This window comes from Bos grunniens, chromosome 1 (genome assembly GCF_055505025.1).
Source record: "Bos grunniens cultivar Pamir isolate PY7600 chromosome 1, Bosgru_T2T1.0, whole genome shotgun sequence".
NCBI lineage: Eukaryota > Metazoa > Chordata > Mammalia > Artiodactyla > Bovidae > Bos > Bos grunniens.
Window position 1 is genome coordinate 20370752 of NC_141165.1, and position 25527 is coordinate 20396278.

At 38.9% G+C, this 25527-nt stretch overlaps 1 protein-coding gene across 2 annotated transcripts in view; it reads left to right on the forward strand.

Moving 5' to 3' along the window:
- DNAJC13 (DnaJ heat shock protein family (Hsp40) member C13) overlaps window positions 1-25527 on the forward strand; it is a 162744-nt gene that overhangs the window by 3035 nt on the left and 134182 nt on the right. The gene's annotated exons all lie outside the window — the stretch shown is intronic.

Genomic DNA, 25527 nt, shown 5'->3' on the forward strand with positions numbered 1-25527 from the left:
TTTGAACCTATTAAGTTGCTGAGGCCACAGAGCAAACCAGTGGCCGGAAATTTAAGGAGAGAAAGAGTACGTATGAACTCACGTTCACCTTCAGTAGACACAGCTGGACACTGATAAAGAGCATTCAGCTTGAATAGCTGACAAGTTGATGAAGGCTGAGCTCACTTCTTTATCTACATTGTTCACTGGGTACTCCTAGGAAAGATTGGAATGAGATCTGGGGAGTGTCTGTTGTGGTGCTGACCCAGAGAAGAGCAGCAGAGTTTTCAGGAGGTGCAAAAAACTCTTGATTCTCTCTCTCCTATAGAATAAAAACCTTAATCTTTAGAGAGAATGGCATCTCTGCCAGCAGGCCCTGTTGGTGAGCTGAGGGAAGATAGAAACTGGGGAGAGCATATTTTTGAGGGAGGGGCACCAAGCCCAAAATTCCAGGCTGGGGAAACAGGAAAATTACACCTCTGAGATCCAGAGACACAATGTATGTCTAGGACTAAACCTTAATCAGGACAACAGAGACTATAGCCCCACCTCCCTGCCACTAAGTTAAGAAACTGTGAATAACAAGCAACTGCAAAATAGTACAAGATGAGGAATAAGATTATGCAAAGAGGCACAGGGCAAAGAATCAAATAGACATTGCTTTAATAAACCATTCTCAACCTAGACAGAAGCTGTTCTGTAGATATTTGAAGCCTGTAATACAGTGGGGATAAAACCACAAAAGTGAAAGTATTAGTTGCTCAGTCATGTCTGACTCTTTGCAGCCTCATGAACCAAAGAGTATGGACCAGGCTCCTCTGTCCATGGAATTCTCCAAGACAAGAATACTGGAGTGGGTTGCCATTCCCTTCTCCAGGGGTAACCATAGCAACAGCAAATCATAAACTCAGCCCAACTCCTAACATCCTGCACTAAAGACTCAGCAAAGAAAAGATGTACCCATTTCCCTTCACAAAAATTACTTACCTCTATCTCTGCTGTCCTATTACATGTCCCACTTTCAGCAAAAAATTACAAGACATACAAAAGACAAACATTCTCAAGAGAAAGAGCAATCACCAGGATTACTCTTTGGCTAACACAGGTGCTTCTATCTGATAAGGGAATTTAAAACGACTATAATTGATGTTAGAGGCTTCCTTGGTGGCTTAGACGGTAAAGCATCTGCCTGTAGTGCGGGAGACCCCGGTTCGATCCCTGGGTTGGGAAGATCCCCTGGAGAAGGAAATGGCGACCCACTCCAGTACTCTTGCCTGGAAAATTCCTGGCAAGGAATACTGAGGAGCCTGGTAGGCTACAGTCCACGTGGTCGCAAAGATTCGGACACGACTGAGTGACTTCACTATAGTCACTATAATTGATGTTAAAGGTATGAACAAAAAGTGGACAGCATACAAAAGCAGGTGGGTAGTTTCAGCTGAAAGATAGAAACTATAAGAAAGAATCAAAAGGAAATGTCAGAAGTTTTACTACATAGTAATAAATTGCAGGATGCCTTTGGGCTCATTGGTTGATCTGACACAACCAAAGAAAGAATCAGTGAATTTGTAGATATCAGAAATTATCCAAGTGAAACACAAAGAGTTTAAAAAAAGAGCTTGGCGATTCTATCTAACACATTTAAATACATGCATAATTGGAATCCTGGAAGAGGACAGAAGAAATGTTGAAATATTTGAGGAAATAATCAAGAATTATTTGAAATTAATGCCAGACATCAACCTGGAGGTGCAAGAAACTTAAAGAACACCAAGCAGGATAAACACCTGCCACTTAAAAAACCTGCATAAGGCATCAAATTCAAATGTCCTTCTCCTAAGAGAAACTGTTGAAGTAACCAAAGAAAAGAGAAACATTCTATACAAATAAACACAGTTAAGAGTTACAGCAGAGAAGCCATGCAAGCCAGAGGACAGCTAAGTGACAGCTTTAAAGTACTGAAAAAAACAGTAAAAAATATCCATCAAAAATGCAGACATAATACAGATACTCTGAAAAGCCATGAGAATTCAGACTTCTCATAGTTTTTATGATGTATGCATTCCAGGAAAATTATGTGTATATTAAATGGCAAAACATATTTCATGATTTGTATTGTAATATAACGGGGAAGGCAATGGCACCCCACTCCAGTACTCTTGCTTGGAAAATCCCATGGACAGAGGAGCCTACTACGCTGCAATCCATGGGGTTGCTAAGAGTCGGACACGACTGAGCGACTTCACTTTCACTTTTCACTTTCATGCATTGCAGAAGGAAATGGCAGCCCACTCCAGTGTTCTTGCCTGGAGAATCCCAGGGACGGGGGAGCCTGGTGGGCTGCCATCTATGGGGTCGCACAGAGTCGGACACGACTGAAGTGACTTAGCATAGCATTGTAATGTAAAACTAAATTCTGGGATTAGCTGTAAATAGGCTTTTATCTATGTGAATGACCACTTGGATATTTGAAAGTAACTTGAGGACAGTTCTCAGTCTGTGGGACTGTCTTGCTTGTTGAGGGGTATGTAGCTCCATCCCCTAAATCCTAGAAGTGTTTCTAATCATAGTGTCTCAAGGGGCAGCAGCCCCACCCCAACTTCCACTCTTGCAACCATTACTTTAATTCAATACATTGAATTAAATGTTCTTTTCAACACCTTTTCCTGCTTCAGCTGTGTTCACAGATGCTTAGCACATGCCAGTCAGTAACATCTCTTACCTTATGGTATGATTCTTAGTTCTGGAAACTCCTTTAAGAATCAGTGAGTTGGGGGATATCTTTGTAGCAAGTAACTTAAGCCAATATAGTTGTGACACTGTTGCAAACTTGAGACAGTTACCTGTGCAAAGTTGTATTTAAGTATGATTCATTCAATAAAGCTAAACATATAATTTCCTAGTACTTTTCACATGCTCTTAACTTTATTTAGCAGCCTACATAGTTGAGTTTTACTTGTACTTTTATGGACTACTTAAAAGGAAAAGTGACCTCTAACATAAGTCTAAAATCAGTGGGGTTTTTAAAGTTTCAGAATTTAAGTTTGTGAAGAGGAACTCAAAAGCCTCTTGATGAAAGTGAAAGTGGAGAGTGAAAAAGTTGGCTTAAAGCTCAACATTCAGAAAACGAAGACCATGGCATCCGGTCCCATCACTTCATGGGAAATACATGGGGAAACAGTGGAAACAGTGTCAGACTTTATTTTGGGGGGCTCCAAAATCACTGCAGATGGTGACTGCAGCCATGAAATTAAAAGACGCTTACTCCTTGCAAGGAAAGTTATGACCAACCTAGGTAGCATATTCAAAAGCAGAGACATTACTTTGCCAACAAAGGTCCGTCTAGTCAAGGCTATGGTTTTTCCAGTGGTCATGTATGAATGTGAGAGTTGGACTGTGAAGAAGGCTGAGCACCGAAGAATTGATGCTTTTGAACTGTGGTGTTGGAGAAGACTCTTGAGAGTCCCTTGGACTGCAAGGAGATCCAACCAGTCCATTGTGAAGGAGATCAGCCCTGGGATTTCTTTGGAAGGAATGATGCTAAAGCTGAAACTCCAGTACTTTGGCCACCTCATGCGAAGAGTTGACTCATTGGAAAAGACTCTGATGCTGGGAGGGATTGGGGGCAGGAGGAGAAGGGGATGACAGAGGATGAGATGGCTGGATGGCATCACTGACTCGATGGACGTGAGTCTGGGTGAACTCTGGGAGTTGGTGATGGACAAGGAGGCCTGGCGTGCTGCGATCCATGGGGTTGCAAAGAGTCGGACACGACTGAGCGACTGATCTGATCTGATCTGATGCTTACTGTCTTCAAGTTATATTTGCCATATGCCTAGGAAGTTTATTCCCCCATTGTGTGTTTAATGTTAAGAAAAAGAAGTTAAAATGTGGCAGTTGAAAATCTTTTTTACCATTAGGGTCTGTGAGAGCAAGATTATTAAGGGCCTGTTTGTGAGCTGAAGAACAGTTTATTGAATTAGTATATTTTGGTCTTGCATAAGCCAAGTTAGATTCAAAGATAAAATGAAATAGAAATTTGTGTCTTCTAGAAAACTTTAAGAATGTGTGCAAACTAGAAATATGTAAATGATCCCTACCGCTGATTTCACAGAATTGTTTAAGTGAACATATTTCTTAGGTTTTTTTTTTTTTCCCCCCCCTGAGGTGAATATTTCAAGGCATTTTTAAATTTTGGAAAGGGAAGAGTCATAACCATGTATCTTTCCTGGCAAAAACATTATTATTATTTTATAGTAAATAGAGATCTATTTGTTAAAAATAAGAATTATCCCTTCAGATGTAATCTAAAATATGAAGAGATAGATATCTTTTCAGTATTTAATTTACATTGACTAGGAAAGGCCAGCAAAATTAACTGCTATGGTATATATGCTTGCTTCTCCCCCCATTGAGATCACGTTAAGTGTTTTTTCAGATTTATGGGTTGCTTTTGAATTTCTCTTGCCCTTTTATTTCATGAATATATATTCAGTTTCTAATTAGAGAGGAATGGATTTTATAAAGAGAATCAGGGGGTCTTAGATTAGTTTGCCCTACCCTATGATGGTAGAAGTATTTGAAAGTTCATTTTGGCTTTGAACTGGCTTTCTTATAATATTTATCTCTGAAGTTCTTCAGCAAGTAAAGAAAACTAGGATAGAGTGTACTAAAACCTTACTTAGTGATCTGTTTTATAGCTGTTTAAAGATCCCTGTATGGTAGATGTCATTCACATTACTGATTTGTTGAAAAATACTTCTGTCTACCCTTGAGTTATATATTAAAACATAAAGATTAAAAATTTAAAAACAGGGTTAAAGTTCATATCAATTTTCTCTCAGACACAGCACATTCTAAGTCTAGTTGTAGCTTTTTAATATGGGTAAAAATTAATGTTCTGTTAACCATTTATATATTTTTTTTACCTTTTATTTGAAACTGACCTAACCTAGAGATATAATTCACTTAGGTTTTGAATCCAGTTACAAATAAAACTAGGCTTTTTAAGAAGCCAGTAATAAGGGATTCTCTCTTTGGTTATTACTTGGGTCAGCCTTTGCCTTAGCAATGGTTTTCCTTCCTTCTGCATTTTCAGTAGGACGTAGATGTATGAGGAAATCCTAAGTTCACAAATTAGTTTCTATCATGTGAATATCTACAATATTTTCAGGTGTACAGTGTAGCAGAAAAACAGTGTTCTGTTGCAGGAGAGTTTGGTCAGAAAATAAAGGCAAAAGTAGTTTTCCCCCAACATAAAAGTTTTCACCAACAGCCAAGTTGAAAGAAATTTACATTAGACACCCATATTTTTTTGAGGCATTTCAAGACAAACTCATATTTTTAACTCATTACTTGAGAGTGAGAGCAAAATGATGAAAAAGTTTATTCTTTCATTTTACAAATTCAAGGTGGAAAGTTAGTATCTTGTTTGCTCTTTGAAAGTTTTCATATTTGTGTAAAAATCCTTTCCAGTTGGTTATGCAGAGTGTGTGCTTTGAAGATAAATAGCCTTGATTAAAACCATTTCCTTCCTTCATTCATTAGTGTATTATTTTTCTGAGTATACTCATTCATCCTGGCTAAGTAAGGGCTCTGTGTGAGTTTTTACTTAACACAAGCCATGCACTTAGACTTAATTTTGCTGTGTGTGCAAATTCTTTGCTTATACCCTGACTGCCTGACTGTAATCTGCTCGAAGAGCTCAATGGTAAAGAATTCACCTGCAGTGCAGGAGACACAGGTTCAGTCCCTGGGTCAGAAAGATCCCCTAGAGGAGGAGATGGCAACCCATTCCAGTATACCTGCTTGGGAAATCCCATGGACAGAGGAACCTGGCAGGCTATATAGTCCATGGGGTCACAAAAAAGTCAGATAGGATTTGGGACTAAATAGCAACAGTCTGCTTAAGTGTTTGTGATGCTGGGTCCCTTCATACTGCTTTTTGTTCTTAGTGTCATTTTGATGTGGGTGTCTCTCAGTGACTCTTAAATCCTGCACTTTTGTGTCAAAACCATATTGTCCAAAAGATTGTTCTTATTTTATCTGTAAATGATTTTAAATGGATTGTCAGTTTTACTGCCAGTAATAAGACTGTGAAAACCTAAAGTGTTACTTGAAAGGATGAAGCAAGGGACTCATTGAAAAAGGTGGATCTAGCCAGAATGCCTATTGCCTTGAATTTGACTTTTTAACCCTTCATGCAGGTCCTTTAAAAGACAAAGGGAAAAGTTGCAGAAAAGCTCTGTTACCGGTGTATTATTAGGATATAGAATGAGAACAAGTGAAGCAAACTTGCAAAAATTATGAATCTTTTCCAGGTGATTTAGTTACAAAGGGCTTATATACTTGAGTTTTTATCAAAAAGATCTTTGAGAATTTAAAGTGGGACTGTCCTGCAGGAATGGAGATGAAATTTAAGCAGTAATTAGGTTGAACACATGAACTCTTGCTAATTTTGAATAGCACCTCAACAACTGGCAGGATAGCAAATGCTGATGATACAGCTGCTACCAAGATCTCATCTAACAATTTTTATATTTTCTTAACGGGACAATTTGCTGTTATTTATAGAATGTGCCTATAAATAACTGTTATGCTCCTACACCTGAGACTAGAAATTCTGCAGAGTTTTCGTCGCTATTAGTGGGAATTATGGTTGCTTATGAGTTTTTGTTGATAAACAACAGTTCAAGGACCACTTTTAGAGCTTATTTAAGAAATATACAGAGGAGATAATTGAATGGGGATTATTTTTATGGAGTAAAATTCTTTTTTCCAAAGGTTTCATAAGCTGTAACTTAAAGACATCAAACATAAATTTAAAACTGTTAGGTTGGTTTCACAGAATTCAGCAACACATCAAAAAGCTCATATACCATGATCGAGTTGGGTTTATTCCAGGGATGCAAGGATTCTTCAATATATGCAAATATATGCAAATCAATCATTTAATATGATACACCATATTAAAAAATTGAAAGATAAAAACCATATGATAATATCAGTAGATGTACAAAAAGTCTTTGAAAAAATTCGGCACCCATTTATGGTTAAAACTTTTCAGAAAATGGTCATAGAAGGAACCTAATGCAATATAATAAAGGCCATATATGATAAGCCTATAAGCCTACAGGAAATATTATTCTCAGTGGTGAAAAACTGAAAGCATTCCCCCTAAGATCAGGAACAAGACAAGGGTGTCCACTTTCGCCACTATTATTAACCATAGTTCTGAAAGTCCTAGCTATAGCAATCAGAGAAGAAAAAGAAATAAAAGGAATCTAGATTGGAAAAGAAGAAATAAAGTTCTCACTGTTTGCACATGACATGATACTGTACATAGAAAACCCTAGAGATAGTATCAGAAAATTACTAAGAGCTAATCAGTGAATTTAGCAAAGTCACAGGGTACAAAATCAATACACAGAAATCATTTGTATTTCTATATACTAACAATGAAAAATCAGAGAGAGAAGTTAATAATCAATCCCATTCACCACTGCAACAATAAGAATTAAATAGGAATAAACATACCTAAGGAGACAAACTGACTCATTTGAAAAGACCCTGATGCTGGGAAAGATTGAGGGTAGGAGAAGAAGGGGATGACAGAGGATGAGATGGTTGGATGGCATCACTGACTCAATGGACATGAGTTTGGGTGAACTCTGGGAGTTGGTGATGGACAGGGAGGCCTGGCATGCTGCGGTTCATGGGGTTGCAAAGAGTTGGACACAACTGAGTGACTGAATTGAAGGAGACAAAAGAACTGTACACAGAACACTGTAAGACTAATAAAAGAAATCAAAGATGACATAAATAGATGGAGAGATATTCCATATTCCTAGGTAGGAAGAATCAATATTGTGAAAATAACTGTACTACCAAATGTCATCTACAGATTTGATGCGATCCCTATCAAATTACCAATGGCATTTTTCATAGAACTGGAACAAAAAATTTCACATTTTATATGGAAGCTCAAAAGACCCTGAATAGCCACAGGATTCTTGAGAAAGAAAATGGAGCTGGAGGAATCAACCTTCCTGACTTCAGATTATACTACAAATCTGCAGTCATTAAGACAGTATAGTACTGGCACAAAAACAGAAATATAGACCAATGGAACAAGATAGAGAGCCCAGAAATAAACCTATACACCTATAGGTACTTTATTTTTGACAAAGAGGGTAAGAATATACAATGGGGGAAAGACAACCTCTTCGATAAATGGTGCTGGGAAAACTGGACAGCTACATGTAAAAGAATAAAATTAGAACACTTCCTAACACCATATACAAAGATAAACTCAAAAGGGATTAAAGACCTAAATGTCAGACTAAAACTCTTAGAGGAAAACATAGCCACAATACTCAATGACATAAATCAAAGGAAGATCATCTATGACCCACCTCTAGAGTACTGGAAATAAAAACAAAAATAAACAAGTGGGACCTGATAAATTTAAAAGCTTTTGCACAGCAAAGGAAACTATAAGCAAGGTGAAAAGACAACCCTCAGAATGGGAGAAAATAATAGCAAATGAAACAGCTGGCAAAGGATTAATATCCAAAATATACAAGCAACTCATCCAACTCAATACCAGAAAAACAAACAATCAAAAAGTGGGAAAAGACCTAAACAAACATTTCTCCAAGGAAGACATACAGATGACTAACAAACACATGAAAAGATGCTCAATATCGCTCATTATTAGACAAATGCAAATCGAAACTACAATGAGATATCACCTCATACTGGTCAGAATGGCCATCATCAAAAAGTCTACAAACAGTAAATGCTGGAGAAGGTGTGGAGAAAAGGGAACACTCTTGCACTGTTGGTGGGAATGTAAATTGATACAGCCACTATGGAAGACAGTATGGATATTTCCTCAAAAACTAGGAATAAGACCAGCATATGACCCAGCAATCCCACTTCTAGGCATATACCCTGAGGAAACCAAAATTGAAAGAGACACGTGTATCCCATTGTTCACTGCAGCACTGTTTACAATAGCTAGAACATTGAAGCAACCTAGATGTCAATTGACAGATGAATGGATAAAGAAGTTATGTACATATACACAATGGAATATTACTCAGCCATAAAAAGGAACGAAGTCAGTTCTAATGAGGTGGATGAACCTAGAACCTATTATACAGAGTGAAGTAAGTCAGGAAGGGAAAGATAAATATCGTATTCTAATGCATATGCACGGAAACTAGAAAAAAATGGTACTGAAGAATTTATTTACAGGTCAACAATGGAGAAAGGGACATAGAGAATAGACTTCTGGACATGGAAGAGGGGAGGAGAGGGTGAGATGAATGGAAAGAGTAACATGGAAACTTATATTACCATATGTAAAATAGGTAGCCAATGGGTATTTGCTGTATGGCTCAGGAAACTCAAAGAGGGACTCTGTATTAACCTAGAGGGGTGGGATGGGGAGGGAGATGGAAGGGAGAGGGTATATGTATACCTATGGTTGATTCATGTTGAGGTTTGACAGAAAGAGCAAAATTCTGTAAAGCAGTTATTCTTCAATGAAAAATAAATTAAAAACTAATAGGTTGGTTTCAGGTAAAAGTACATTTCTAATAATTGAAATTTCAAATGCCTAAGTGAGAGATATTTTAAATGTAAATAAAATTGATGCTTATAGTTGACTTAATTTTTAAAATTTAAATGTCTTTTAAAATAATCTTATCATGATTATCTTGGCTTATCTTTTATGTTCTTTTTGAAAGCATTTTAGGAAAACCGCAAGGAATTAAATAATAATAACCTGATGTATTCCACCTACTTTAAGAAATATGATATATTGGTATCAGTTCAGTTCAGTCGCTCAGTCGTATCCGACTCTTTGCAGCCCCATGAATCGCAGCACGCCAGGTCTCCCTGTCCATCACCAACTCCCAGAGTTCACCCAGACTCACGTCCATCGAGTCAGTGATGCCATCCAGCCATCTCATCGTCTGTTGTCCTCTTCTCCTCCTGCCCCCAATCCCTCCCAGCATCAGGGTCTTTTCCAGTGAGTCAACTCTTCGCATGAGGTGGCCAAAGTACTGGAGTTTCAGCTTTAGCATCATTCCTTTTAAAGAAATCCCAGGGCTGATCTCCTTCAGAGTGGACTGGTTGGATCTCCTTGCAGTCCAAGGGACTCTCAAGAGTCTTCTCCAACACCACAGTTCAAAAGCATCAATTCTTCGGTGCTCCACCTTCTTCACAGTCCAACTCTCACATCCATACATGACCACTGGAAAAACCATAGCCTTGACTAGACGGACCTTTGTTGGTATATTGGTATAGTTATTTTTAAATGAGCAGGTAAAAGCTTTAGAATACTGTTTAAATTAACATAATATATGTTTAAAGGTAGAAATTCTAAGTGACACATATTTGTGATACACATTGAATAATACACAAGGACTAAAGTTAGTAGATAAAAGACTTAGAAAGGATCAAGTAACTTAATAACTTTCCCTGCTAAATATCTTAAAAAATGCTTGGCCTACAAGTAATCGTGAAAACGAAAGCTGTAGTAATAACATTCAAAAGAACTGTTGTGTATCTGGGGTAGTATATTTAAAGTACAGCAGTAATTATTATGATTGCTAACAAAAATACTAACTACATTTTTGAATGCTTGTTCTGAGCCAGATATCACACTAACACCTTTATTCAGATTATCTCACTTGGTCCTCACCATGGCCCTTTGAGACAAGTACTGTCATCTCTGTAGATGAACTGGGATTCTGAGAAGTGAAGAAACTTTTGTTCAAAGTCATACAGCCAATAAATGATGGTTACCACTAGTGTGTCTTTGACCATAGTAAAATTTTAAAAATTCACCACTTTTATCTTGGTGATAGATTATTAAAACAACTTTATTGTATATCTTACTAATACTAGCTTCTTGGACTAATCATTAGTTAATGTTTAGTGTGTGGGATAGCCACTCTAATATCTGTGCTACAGGGAGATATTCCAAGTGAGTCTTCTCAGATAGAATCATCACCTACCATTGCACTTGGAGGAACCCTAGACTTGCTATTACTCATTTTCCAATGGTTCTCTTGCAATTATTCCAACTCTCACTTTAAGTGATGTGTAGTCAAGCACAGAATATTCTTTTTTTTTTTTTTTTTTGCATTTTCATGTATTTGTGCATTACCATCATCCACTAGTCAGTTATTAATACTTTTTGTTTTGTTCAGTAGCTCAGTTGTGTCTGACTCTTTGCCGACCCCATGGACTGCAGCATGTGCCTTTCACCGTCTCCCAGTGTCCATTGAATCAGTGATGCCAACCAACCATCTCATCCTCTTCTCCTCCTGCCTTCAATCTTTCCCAGCATCAGGGTCTTTTCTAAGGAATCAGTTCTTTGCATCAGGAGGCCAAAGTATTGGAACTTCAGCTTCAGCATCAGTCCTTCCAATTAATATTCAGGACTGATCTCCTTTAGAATGGACTGGTTGGATCTCCTTGCAGTCCAAGGGACTCTCAAGAGTCTTCTCCAGCACCACAGTTCAAAAGCATCAGTTCTTCAGCACTCACTATCACATCCATACATGACTGTTGGAAAAACTATAGCTCTGACTAGACGGACCTTTGTTGACAAAGTAATATCTCTGCTTTCTAAGATGCAGTCTAAGTTTCTCATAGCTTTTCTGCCAAGGAGTAAGCATCTTTTAATTTCATGGCTATAGTCACCATCTGCAGTGATTTTGGAGCCCAAGAAAATAAAGTCTCTCACTGTTTCCATTGTTTGCCTATGTATTTGCCATGAAGTGATGGAACCAAATGCCGTGATCTTAGTTTTTTGAATGTTGAGCTTTAAGCCAGCTTTTTCACTCACTCTCCTCTTTCACTTTAATCAAGAGGTTCTTTAGTTCCTCTTTGCTTTCTGCCGTAAGGGTGGTGTCATCTGTATATCTGAGGTTATTGATATTTCTGGCACTCTTGATTCCAGCTTGTGCTTCATTTAGTCCGGTTTACATGATCAGCTACTTTACATACAAGTTAAATAAGCAGGGTGACAATATACAGCCTTGATGTACTCCTTTTCCAATTTGGAACCAGTCCATTGTTCCATTTCCGGTTCTAACTGTTGCTTCTTGACCTGCATAAAGGTTTCTCAGGAGTCAGGTAAGGTGGTCTGGTATTCCCATCTCTAAGAATTTTCCAGTTTGTTGTGGTCCCAAAAGCTTTAGTATAGTCATTGAAACAGAGGTAGATGTTTTTCTGCATTTCTCTTGCTTTTTCTATGATCCAACAGATGTTGACAATTTGCTCTCTTTAAAGCCTTTTCTAAATTGAGCTTGAACATCTGGAAGTTCTCAGTTCACATACTGTTGAAGCCTAGATTGGAAAATTTTGAGCATTACTTTGCTAGCATGTGAAATGGGTGTAGTTGTGCAGTAGTTTGAACATTCTTTGGCACTACCTTTCTTAGGGATTGGAATGAAAACTGACCTTTTCCAGTCCTGTGGACACTGCTAAGTTTTCCAAATTTGCTGGCATATTGAGTGAAGCACTTTAACAGCATCATCTTTTAGGATTTGAAATAGATCATCTGGAATTCCATCACCTCCACTAGCTTTGCTTGTAGTGTTGCTTCCTAAGGCCCACTTGACTTCACCCTTCAAGTGGTCTGGCTCTAGGTGATTGATCACGCCATTGTTGTTATCTGAATCATTAAGATCTTTTTTATATAGTTCTTCTGTGTATTCTTGTCACCTTTTCATAATATCTTCTGCTTTTGTTAGATCCATATCGTTTCTGTCCTTTATTGTGCTTATCTTTGCATGAAATATTCCCTTGGCATCCCTGATTTTCTTGAGGAGATCTCTAAGTCTTTTGCCTTCTATTGTTTTCCTATATTTCTTTGTGTTGATCACTGAGGAAGGCTTTCTTATCTCTCCTCGCTATTCTTTGCTGCTGCTGCTGCTGCTAAGTCGCTTCAGTCATGTCCGACTCTGTGCGACCCCACAGACGGCAGCCCACCAGGTTCCTCCGTCCCTGGGATTCTCCAGACAAGAATACTGGAGTGGGTTGCCATTTCCTTCTCCAATGCATGAAAGGGAAAAGGGAAAGTGACACGACTCTTAGGGACCCCATGGACTGCAGCCTACTAGACTCCTCTGTCCATGGGATTTTCCAGGCAAGAGTATTAGAATGGGGTACCAGTGCCTTCTCCGTGCTATTCTTTGGGACTCTGCATTTAGATGGGCGTATCTTTCCTTTTCTCCTTTGCCTTTTGCTTCTCTTCTCTTCTCAGCTATTTGTAAGGCCTCCTCAGACAACCATTTTGCCTTTTTGGATTTCTTTTTCTTGGGGATGGTTTTGATCACCACTTCCTATACAGTGTTATGAATTTCTGTCCATAGTTCTTCAGGCATTCTGTCTATTTGGTCTAATCCCTTGAATCTATTTCTCACTTCCACTGTATAATCATAAGGGATTTGATTTAGATCATATCTGAATGGCCTAGTGGTTTTCCCAACTTTCTTGAATATAAGTTTGAATTTGGCAATAAGGAGTTCATGATCTGAGCCACAGTCAGCTCCCGGTGTTGTTTTTGCTGACTGTATAGATCTCTCAACATCTACATCTGCAGAGAATATAGTCAGTCTGAATTTGATATTGACCATCTGGTGATGTCCATGTGTAGAGTTGTCTCTTGTTTTCTTTTTTTTTTCTTTTATTAATTTATTTATTTTAGTTGGAGGCTAATTACTTTACAGTATTGTAGTGTTTTTTGCCATACATTGATGTGAATCAGCCATGGGTGTACATGTGTTCCCCATCCTGAGCCCTCTCCATCCCATCCCTCAGGGTCATCTCGGTGCACCATCCCTGAGCACCCTGTCTCATGCATCGAACCTGGACTGGCAATCTGTTTCACATATGATAATATACATGTTTCAATGCTATTCTCTCAAATCATCCCACCCTTGCCTTCTCCCACAGCGTCCAAAAGACTCTTCTTTTCATCTGTATCTCTTTTGCTGCCTCACACATAGGGTCATCATCATCATCATCTTTCTAAATTCCATATATATGCATTAGTATACTGTATTGCTGTTTTTCTTTCTGACTTACTTCACTCTGTATAATAGGGTCAAGTTTCATCCACCTCAGTAGGAGTGATTCGAATGCATTCTTTTTAATGGCTGAGTAATAGTCCATTGTGTATATGTATCACAGATTTCTTATCCATCCGTCTGCCGATGGACATCTAGGTTGCTTCCATGTCCTGGCTATTGTAAACAGTGCTGCGATGAACATTGGGGTACATGTGTCTCTTTCAATTGTGGTTTCCTTGGTGTGTATGCCCAGTAGTGGGATTGCTGTGTTGTATGGCAGTTCTATTTCCAGTTTTTTAAGGAATCTCCACACTGTTCTACATAGTGGCTGTACTAGTTTGCATTCCCACCAATAGTGTAAGAGGGTTCCCTTTTCTCCACACCCTCTCCAGCATTTATTGTTTGTAGACTTTTTGATAGCAGCCTTTCTGACTGGCATGAGATGGTACCTCATTGTGGTTTTGATTTACATTTCTCGGATAATGAGTGATGTTGAGCATCTTTTCATGTGTTTGTTAGCCATCTGCATGTCTTCTTTGGAGAAATGTCTGTTTAGTTCTTTTGCCCATTTTTTGACTGGGTTGTTTATTTTTCTGGAATTGGGCTGCATAAGCTGCTTGTATATTTTTGAGATTAATTCTTTGTCAGTTGCTTTGCTTGCTGTTATTTTCTCCCATTCTGACAGCTGTTTTTTCACCTTGCTTAAAGTTTCCTTCGTTGTGCAAAAGCTTTTAAGTTTAATTAGGTCCCATGTGTTTATTTCTGCTTTTATTTCTGTTACTCTGGGAGGTGGATCATAGAGGATCCTGCTGTGATTTATGTCGGAGAGTGTTTTGCCTATGTTTTCCTCTAGGAGTTTTATAGTTTCTGGTCTTATGTTTAGATCTTTAATCCATTATGAGTTTATTTTTGTATACGGTGTTAGAAAGTGATCTAGTTTCATTGTATTACAATTGTTGACCAGTTTTCCCAGAACCACTTGTTAAAGAGATTGTCTTTTCTCCATTGTATATTTTTGCCTCCTTTGTCAAAGATAAGGTGTCCATAGGTGCATGGATTTATCTCTTGGCTTTCTATTTTGTTCCATTGATCTATATTTTTGTCTTTGTGCTAGGACCATACTGTCTTGATGACTGTAGCTTTGTAGTATAGCCTGAAGTCAGGCAGGCTGATTCCTCCAGTTCCATTCTTCTTTCTCAAGATTGCTTTGGCTATTCGAGGTTTTTTGTATTTCCATATACAAATTGTGAAATTATTTGTTCTAGTTCTCTGAAAAATACCTTTGGTAGCTTGATAGGGATTGTATTGAATCTATAGATTGCTTTGGGTAGTAGTATACTCATTTTCACTATACTGATTCCTCCGATCCATGAACATGGTATATTTCTCCATCTGTTTGTGTCATTTTTAATTTCTTTCATCAGTGTTTTATAGTTTTCTATAGATAGGTCTATTTCTTTCAGTCAGTTCAGTTCAGTTCAGCGCTCAGTTGTGTCTGACTCTTTGCGACCCCATGAATCGCAGCACGCCAGGCCTCCTTGTCCATCACCAACTCCCGGAGTTCACTCAGACTCAGTCCATCGAGTTGGTAATGCCATCCAGCCATCTCATTCTCTGTCGTCCCCTTTTCCTCCTGCCCCCAATCCCTCCCAGCATCAAGAGTCTTTTCCAGTGAGTCAACTCTTCTCATGAGGTGGCCAGAGTACTGGAGTTTCAGCTTTAGCATCATTCCTTCCAAAGAACACCCAGGGCTGATCTCCTTTAGAATGGACTGGTTGGATCTCCTTGCAGTCCAAGGGACTCTTGAGAGTCTTCTCCAACACCACAGTTTAAAAGCATCTATTTTTTGGCACTCAGCTTTCTTCGCAGTCCAACTCTCACTTCCATATATGACCACTGGAAAAACCATGGCCTTGACTAGATGGACCTTTGTTGGCAAAGTAATGTCTCTGCTTTTCAATATGCTATCTAGGTTGGTCGTAACTTTTCTTCCAAGGAGTAAGCGTCTTTTAATCTCATGGCTGCAGTCACCATCTGCAGTGATTTTGGAGCCCAAAACAATAAAGTCTGACACTGTTTCCACTGTTTCCCCATCTATTTCCCCTGAAGTGATGGGACCGGATGCCATGATCTTCGTTTTCTGAATATTGAGCTATAAGCCAACTTTTTCACTCTCCTCTTTCACTTCCATCAAGAGGCTTTTGAGTTCCTCTTCACTTTCTGCCATAAGGGTGGTGTCATCTGCATATCTGAGATTATTGATATTTCTCCCAGCAATCTTGATTCCAGCTTGTGCTTCTTCCAGCTCAGCATTTCTCATGATGTACTGTGCATATAAGTTAAATAAGCAGGGTGACAATATACAGCCTTGACGTGCTCCTTTTCCTGTTTGGGTAGATATTATTCTTTTCGTTGTATTCTTGAAAAAGGGTGTTTTCTATGACCAGTGAGTTCTCTTGGAAAAACTGTTACCCTTTGTCTGCTTCATTTTGTACTCCAAGGCCAAACTTGCCTCTTACTCCAGGTATCTCTTGACTTCCTACTTTTGCATTCCAGTCCCTTACGATGAAAGGACATCTTTTTTTGGTTCTAGAAGGTCTTGGAGGTCTTCATAGAACCATTCAGCATCAGCTTCTTTAGAAGTAGTGGTTGGGGCATAGACTTGGATTATGGTCATATTGAATGGTTATCCTTGAACAGAGGTCATTTTGTTGTTTTTGGGATTGCACCCAAGTACTGCATTTTGGACTCTCTTGTTGACTATGAGGGCTACTCCCATTTCTTCTGAGGAATTCTTGCCTACAGTAGTAGATATAATGGTCATCTGAATTAAATTCACCCATTCTGGTACATTTTAGTTCACTGATTCCTAAAATGTCAAGGTTCACTCTTGCCATCTCCTGTTTGACCATTTCCAGCTTCCCTTGTGGCTCAGCTGGTAAAGAATCCGCCTGCAGTGCGGGAGACCTGGGTTCAGTCGCTGGGTTGGGAAGATCCCCTGGAGAAGGGAAAGGCTACCCATTCCAGTATTCTGGCCTGGAGAATTCCATGGACTGTATAGTCCACAGGGTTGCAAAGAGTTGGACATGACTGAGCGACTTTCACTTTCACAATTTACCTTTATTCATGTACCTGACATTCCAAGTTTCTTGCTGTTTTGTTCTTTACAGCATGGGACTTTACTTTCACCACCAGGCACAGCCATAGCTGAGCGTTGTTTTGGCTTTGGCTTAGCCTCTTTCCTTCTGGAGCAGAGAAGGCAATGGCAACCCACTCCAGTACTCTTGCCTGGAAAATCCCATGGATGAAGTAGCCTGGTAGGCTGTAGTCCATGGGGTCGCTAAAAGTCAGACACGACTGAGTGACTTCACTTTCACTTTTCACTTTCCTGCATTCGAGAAGGAAATGGCAACCCACTCCAGTGTTCTTGCCTGGAGAATCCCAGGGATGGGGGAGCCTGGTGGGCTGCCGTCTATGGGGCTGCACAGAGTCAGACACGACTGAAACGACTTAGCAGCTTTCCTTCTGGAGTTATTTTCTCTGCTCATATTCAGTAGCATATTGGGCACCTACCGACCTGGGGAGTTCATCTTTCAGTGTCATATGTCTTTGCCTTTTCGTACTGTTCATGGGGTTCTCAAAGCAAGAGTACTGAAGTGTTTTACCATTCCTTTCTCTAGTGGAGCACGGTTTGTTAGATATTAATACCTGCTCCTTTAGAAATACTCTCAGGGTCTGAAAGTGTTAATGCGGTTTCCACACTCGTTGTCTTTATTAGATGAAATGACTTTATTACAAATGATTGAGGTTTTGAGTATATAAAATAGATTTACTTGAAATTAAAAAGGTTAATAGTACACTGTTGGGAATTAGGTCCCAACTCAGATCTCATTAATCTGGTTGTTTTAAAAATTCATTGTTAGGCTAGTATTTTTCTGTTGAACTTATAAAGATCCTGAAATCACTGATTGGTAGCATATTTCCCTTTTTTTTTTTTTTTTAATTAAAAGATGCTTACTCCTTGGAAGGAAAGTTATGACCAACCTAGATAGCATATTCAAAAGCAGAGACATTATTTTGCCAACAAAGGTTCGTCTAGTCAAGGCTATGGTTTTTCCTGTGGTCATGTATGGATGTGAGAGTTGGACTGTGAAGAAGGCTGAGTGCCGAAAAATTGATGCTTTTGAACTGTGGTGTTGGAGAAGACTCTTGAGAGTCCCTTGGACTGCAAGGAGATCCAACCAGTCCATTGTGAAGGAGATCAGCCCTGGGATTTCTTTGGAAGGAATGATGCTAAAGCTGAAACTCCAGTACTTTGGCCACCTCATGTGAAGAGCTGACTCATTGGAAAAGACTCTGATGCTGGGAGGGATTGGGGGCAGGAGGAGAAGGGGACAACAGAGGATGAGATGGCTGGATGGCATCACTGACTCGATGGACATGAGTCTGAGTGAACTCCTGGAGTTGGCGATGGACAGGGAGACCTGGCGTGCTGTGATTCATGGGGTCACAAAGAGTCAGACGTGACTGAGCGACTCATCTGATCTGATCTGATCTGATTAAAGGAGAATAATGCTTTACAATATTGTGTTGGTTTCTGCCATACATTTAACATGAATCAGCTATAGGTATACACATGTCCCCTCCCTCTTGAACCTCCCTCCCACCTCCCTTACCATTCCACCCCTCTAGGTTGTCACAGAGCATCAATTTGAGCTCCCTGCATCATACAACAAATTCCCACTGGTTATTTGTTTTACATATGGTAATGTACATGTTTCCATGCTGCTGCTAAGTCGCTTTAGTCGTGTCCAACTCTGTGCGACCCCATAGACGGCAGCCCACCAGGCTCTTCCGTCCCTGGGATTCTCGGGGCAAGATGATACTCTTTCAATTTGTCTCACCCTGTCCTTCCCCCACTATGTCCGCAGGTCTGTTCTTTATGTCTGTGTCTCTTGCTGCCCTGCAGATAGGTTTATCAGTACTATCTTTCTAGATTCCATATATATGCATTAATACAGGATATTTGTCTTTCTCTTCCTGACTTACTTCACTCTGTGTAATAGGTTGTGGGTTCATCCACCTCATTAGAACTGACTCAAATGTGTTCCTTTTTATGGCTGATACTCCTTTATATGTATGTACCACAACTCTTTTACCCATTCATCTGTTGATGGACCTCTAGATTGCTTCCATGTTCTAGCTTTTGTAAATAGTGCTGCAATGTATATTGGGGTACATGTGTCTTTTTCAGTTATAGTTTTTTCAGGTGTATGCCCAATAGTTGGGAGAAGGAAGTGGCAACTCACTCAGTATTCTTGCCTGCAGAATCCTACAGACAGAGGAGCCTGGCAGGTTACAATCCATGGGGTTGCAGAGAGTCAGACATGAGTTAGTGACTGAGCATGCTTGCATGCCCAGTAGTGGGATTGCTGGGTCATATGGTAGTTTTATTCTCTGTTTTTTGAGGAATCTTCATACTGTTTACCATAGTGGCTGTATCTATTTATATTCCTATCAACAGTGCAAGAGGGTTCCCTTTTCTCCATACCCTTTCCAGCATTTATTGTTTGTAGACTTTTTGATGATGGCCATTCTGACTGGTGTGAGGTGATAGCTCATTGTAGTTTTGATTTGCATTTTTCTTAATACTGAGTGATGTTGAGCATCTTTTCATGAGTTTATTAGCCATCTGTATGCCTTCTTTGGAGAAGTGACTGTTTAAGTCTTCTGCCCATTTTTTCTTACTTCTTTGCTCACTTTTTGATTGGATTGTTTGTTATTCTGGTATTGAGCTGCATGAGCTGCTTGTATATTTTGCAGATTAATCCTTTGTCAGTTGTTTCAGTTGCTTTTATTTTCTCCCATCCTGAGAGTTGTCTTTTGACTTTGTTTATAGTTTCCTTTGCTGTGCAAAAGCTTTTAAGTTTTATTAGGTCCTACTTGTTTATTTTTGGTTTTATTTCCATTACTCTAGAGATTGGATCATAGAGGATCTTGCTGTGATTTATGTCAAAGAGTGTAATGCCTATGTTTTGCTTTAAGGATTTTATAGTTTCTGGTCTCACATACAAGTCTGTAATCCATTTTAACTTTTATCTTTGTGTGTGGTGTTTAGGAAGTATTTGAGTTTCATTCTTTTACACATAGCTGTCCAGTTTTCCCATCACTACTTATTGAAGAGACTCTTTTCTCCATTTGGTAGCAAATTTCTGTAGTCATGTATTTGTTTTGAACACTTTTTTTTTTTTTAAATTAAGCTTATCTATAATGGATGCCTGCTCAGTTGTGTTTGACTTTTTGTGACTCCATGGACTGTAGCCTACCAGACTTCTCTGTCCGTGGAATTTTTCAGGCAAGAATACTAGAGTGGGTTGCCATTTCCTGCTCAGGGGATCTTACTGACCCAGGATGGATCTCACATTTCCTGCTTTGGCAGGCATTCATCACTGCTGTGCCACCTGGGAAGCCCAAGCTTATCTATGGATGGAAATATTTAAAATATTTATCTCTACATGGTAGAGTATTTCAACCCTGGAGACATCCTCTTTGTTGTATTTCTTTTGCCTTGTGTTGATTATGGTAATTTGTTTCACTGCTTAAAATTGTGAGTTTCAAAGTTGTTTGCTGCTGCTGCTGCTAAGTCGCTTCAGTCGTGTCTGACTTTGTGCGACTCCATAGACGGCAGCCCACCAGGCTCCCCCGTCCCTGGGATTCTCCAGGCAAGAACACTGGAGTGGGTTGCCATTTCCTTCTCCAAGGCATGAAAGTGAAAAGTGAAAGTGAAGTTGCTCAATCGTGTCTGACTCAGCGACCCGTGGACTGCAGCCCACCACGCTCCTCCGTCCATGCAGCAGGTGCTTAATCATATTTCCAAATGAAGATAATAATTGGAATTAGTTCAAAATTAATTTAGGAATGTGCTGTCAATAAGTCTGTAATTATATGGTCAGAATAAATTTATTTTCTAAATTTAAAAGAGAATTTTGTTTGTTTTTAGCTGCATCGCATGTGGGATGGCCCCCTGCAGTGTAAGCAGGAAGTCCTAACCCTGGACCACCAGGGAGTTCCCCATTGATTTTCTAAATCTGAGGGAAGGTAATACTATTATAGTTTAGTTTAAGTGTGGGGTTAAACAGTTTGAGTTCAAAAGCTTGGCCCAGCCATTTAATAGTTGTTACATTAGAGAAGTGATTTCATTTTTCTAATTCTCAGTTTTCTTGTCAATAAAATGAGGATCATCATACCTGTATCTTAGTTGTTATGGAGACAGTGAGATAGTAAGGAGGTTGTAAATGCTATGTGTCATCGTTAACACATGATAAGTACTTAGTAAAACCTGTGCTGGGTGCTTAGTCGTTTCAGTCTTGTCTGACTCTTTGCGACCCCGTGGACTGTGGTCTGCCAGGCTCCTCTGTCCATGGGATTCTCCAGGCAAGACTACTGGAGTGGGTTGCCATGCCCTCCTCCAGGGGATCTTCCCGACCCAGGGATTGAACCCACGTCTCTAATGTCTCCTGCATTGGCAAGTGGGTTCTTTACCACTAGGCCATCTGGGAAGCCCTAATAAAACCTACTTGTTGCATAATTTCAAGGCATGTCATACATTTTTTGGTCAGGGGCACCTCCCCTCTCCAATTTCAGGGTTTAAAATAGAAAAGCATTATCTTAATTCAGGTGTGTAGGCACTAATAAGAGCTTTGAATTAACCTGTCATTTCTGGGGTTGACTTGGCTACTTAGGTAAGTATTTCTTCCCTTCCTCATCTCTCCAGTGTATCCTTATCTAAATATAACATGACTGAAGGTGAGCTTTTCAGATTGAGGAGTGGTTTTCTCCTGTTAAGCATACTTCCGTTTTACTAGCCTTCACCTTTTTTGGATTGTTGTTCAGGATTGGATGCAGAATAGCAGTATCACTTGTTGCTTCCTAAAACATGAGACGTAAATTGTTGGGTGTGCTGATTTTGGCCTCGGACACGTCTCCTGATGTCCAGAGAAGCCTTTAACTCTACATTATATTTTTTTGTTAGCATTGTAATCTGTATCAGGAATACAGTATTTTTTCTGACAAGCCAAGGTAGTGGTTTACTTTTTGAATTTTTAAAATTTAATTTTGGGGAGGTAAAAACACTTAACATAAGATCTCCCCTCTTAACAGATTTTAAGTATACATTATTGTTCACTATTTAGGCACAGTGCTATACAACAGACTCTAGAACTTACTCATCTTGCATAACTGAAACTTTGTACCCATTAATTAGCAACTCCCCATTTTCCTTCCAGCCCAGTCACTGGCGACTACCATTCTACCTTCTTCTCTGAGTTGAACTGTTGTAGATAATTCATGTAAGTGGCATTAGTCCTTCTGTGACTGGCTTATTTCACTTAGCATAATGTTTTTAAGTTCAACTGATATTATTGAAGACTGTAGGATATCCTTCTTTTTTAAGACTGAATAATATTGTGTATACCACATTTTCTTAATCCATTTTCTTCATCTGTTGGTGGGCCTTTAGGGTGTTTAGACATCTTCAGTTTTATAAATAATACTGCAGTGAATATGGTTGTGTCATCTCTTAGTGTTGTAGCTCGCCTTCTGGGAAACAAACTCACTCAGAAGGACAATGCAGATGGTGGAGTGCAGTTTATTGCACCGGCAGGCCCAAGGCAGAGTCTCCTCTTAGCCGAGGACCTGGACCAGTTTTTGTGAAAACATTATATACCCTATGGAGAAGGCAATGGCACCCCACTCCAGTACTCTTGCCTGGAAAATCCCATGGACAGAGGAGCCTGGTAGGCTGCAGTCCATGGGGTCGCTAAGGGTCAGACACGACTGAGCGACTTCACTTCACTTCCTAACCACTAGGCAACCATGGAATTCCCTAATAATTCTATTTTTTAATTTTTTGAGCAACTTCATACTGTTTTCCATAACACACCATTTTACATTCTCATCAACAATGTACAAAGGATCAAGTTTCTTTACATGCTTGCCAGAACTTTATTTATTTTTTTTTTGATAATAGCCATCCTAACAGGTGTGAGGCAGTATCTTCTTGTAGTTTTGAGTTTGAGTTGCATCTCCCTGATAATGACATAGAACATCTTTTCATATACCTGTGTACCATTTATGTGTCTTCAGTTTTATATTAATTTTATATTAATGTGTTGTATCTGCTCTTCCTTTGTCCCTTTATCTATCCTAACCTAGGAACTTTCGGGCATCTAGTGCTTTTATCACCCCTGAATTCATAAGTCTCCAAAAAGTTGTAGATAAGCTTTCTTAATTCCCCTCCTAAAAGGTTCGTTTGAGTTACTTGTTCCCCCAAATCAGTGATGAGATCATTCTTTAGGTTTATTTTTTTGATTCTTCAGTATGCTTTGTTGTTTTTGTTGTTACTAGATTATTTCCCCCCAGACTCCCTACAGATTTATTAGATCATGTCCTAAGTTCTTTGTGATTGTCATTTTAAAATTTTATATTTTTCTCTCACTTTCCTTTTACAGTCCCTTGATGATATCAGCCAGTCTTCACTCAAACGCATTTTCTTTCTTGTCAGTTTCTCCTAGAGAGGCCAGAGTTCAGTCAGTCATTCCCATCTTAAATTGTGAACTCTGAATCCAAACTCCACTCTTCAATGTCAGCCATTTACCTTTTCTGTCCTCCGTTTTTTCTTTTTTTCCCCAATCTTCAATTACTGTATATGAGGGGAATATACCTCTGTAGACCTATAATTTTTCACTTGTTTGGCACATTTTCAGAGATCTTCTCTAAGTTTCTTTCCAGCAATATCATTTACTACAGATGACTCAGAAGGCAGGAATAATGTTTGCTGGTTTAATAATTCTTGGTTGGCTGCCTGTGTCATTTCAGGTACACGATCTAGAAAAAAACAGAACAGCACACCAGCTGACAGGCCTATATTTAGCTGTCTATACATACTAGTAGGAAGATGTCATTGACTGTTAAGAGAAATTTCTCTCTGGTGACAATAAAGGTTTCTCTAAATTTGCTGTTCCTTGTGGTTCTCTTATTATTCCTCAGAGCATGAATTGATGTTTTTCCAGAAGGTTTGACAAAACCTTATTTGGAAGTACCTGTTAGCAGCGACTTAGCATGCATGCATGGAAACAACACACATGTCCATCAGCTGATGAATGGTTATACAAAATGTGGTGTTTCTATACAATAGGAAACGGATGCATGCCACAATATGGATAAACTGAAAATGTTTTGCTTGTTATGCTAAGTGAAAGAAGCCAGTCACAAAGACAACACATTTTATGAATCTGTTTGTATGGGATTCCATAATAGGTCCATAGTGACAGAAAGTAGATGGTTGCCAGGTAGTGGGTGTGAGGGGGACCGGGGAGTGGCTGCCAGCAGGGTTTCTTGTTGGAATGATAAAAATAGTGTATTCGTTGTAGAACTCTGTGAACATACCAAAACTCTGAATTGTATACTTCTAAAGAGGTGAATTTTAAGGTGTGTGAATTGTCTCAAAAAGCTGTGATAAAAATGTTTTTGAATGAAAAATAGTTTTATTCTATTTATGAAAAGAATACTTGTTGATTAAAAAAGTTTAGATGTATAAAGATGTTTAGAAAGCTAAGTAAGCCATAATTATAACCATTCAGTTTGCATTATTGACACTTTATGTATTCTACAATATTTTTTAGAGTGTATTTCTAATTATTAAGGATAGGAAGTAGTACCCAAGTGACAAAAGAAGTAAAATGATCATATTCAGTATGAAGCAAATGATGTAATATTTTCAGAATTTATCATTAGTCTTTCATTAGTAGCCAGTTTGTACAATTAGTTGTGTAAAGTTAGATAAACTGAAATTTTTTCGTGAGCTAAATGGATTCTGGATTTTATACACTTCAGGGTTACAGTCAACAAACTAATCTTGAAATATTGCACATAGCATTGTCCCTCTTCCTGTGGCTGTTAGGAAGCTCATACCATGTGTGATTTATCATACAAGTCAGCAATCCTCAACTTTCTATATCCTGTTTAATCAGAGAGTTCACTAACCAAACTGTAACAAGCATTTCTGAACACTTAATTTCTGCACTTGATGTTTACAGGTACACTTTGAGTAACATTGTTCTTGTGACTTAAAAATCTTTTTCTCAAAGAATGTTTAATTCCTTGGAAAAAGGTTAATATTCTGTGAAAACAAGCTAAATGGTATAAATGACAGCCTCAATTTTGTTTAAAAAGACATTTTTTTTCCTAGCTGGAAGAAGGAAAGTTAGTATCTTTGGATGCTAGGATGAAAGATGAGTTACTTTATGAACATTAAAAATGTTTTTACTATGTACTTAAATTACTTTTGGGCTTCCTTGTGGCTCAGACAGTCAAGAATCTGCCTGCAATGCAGGAGATCTAGGTTCACTCCCTGGGTTGGGAAGATCCCCTGGAGAAGGGAATGGCAACCCAC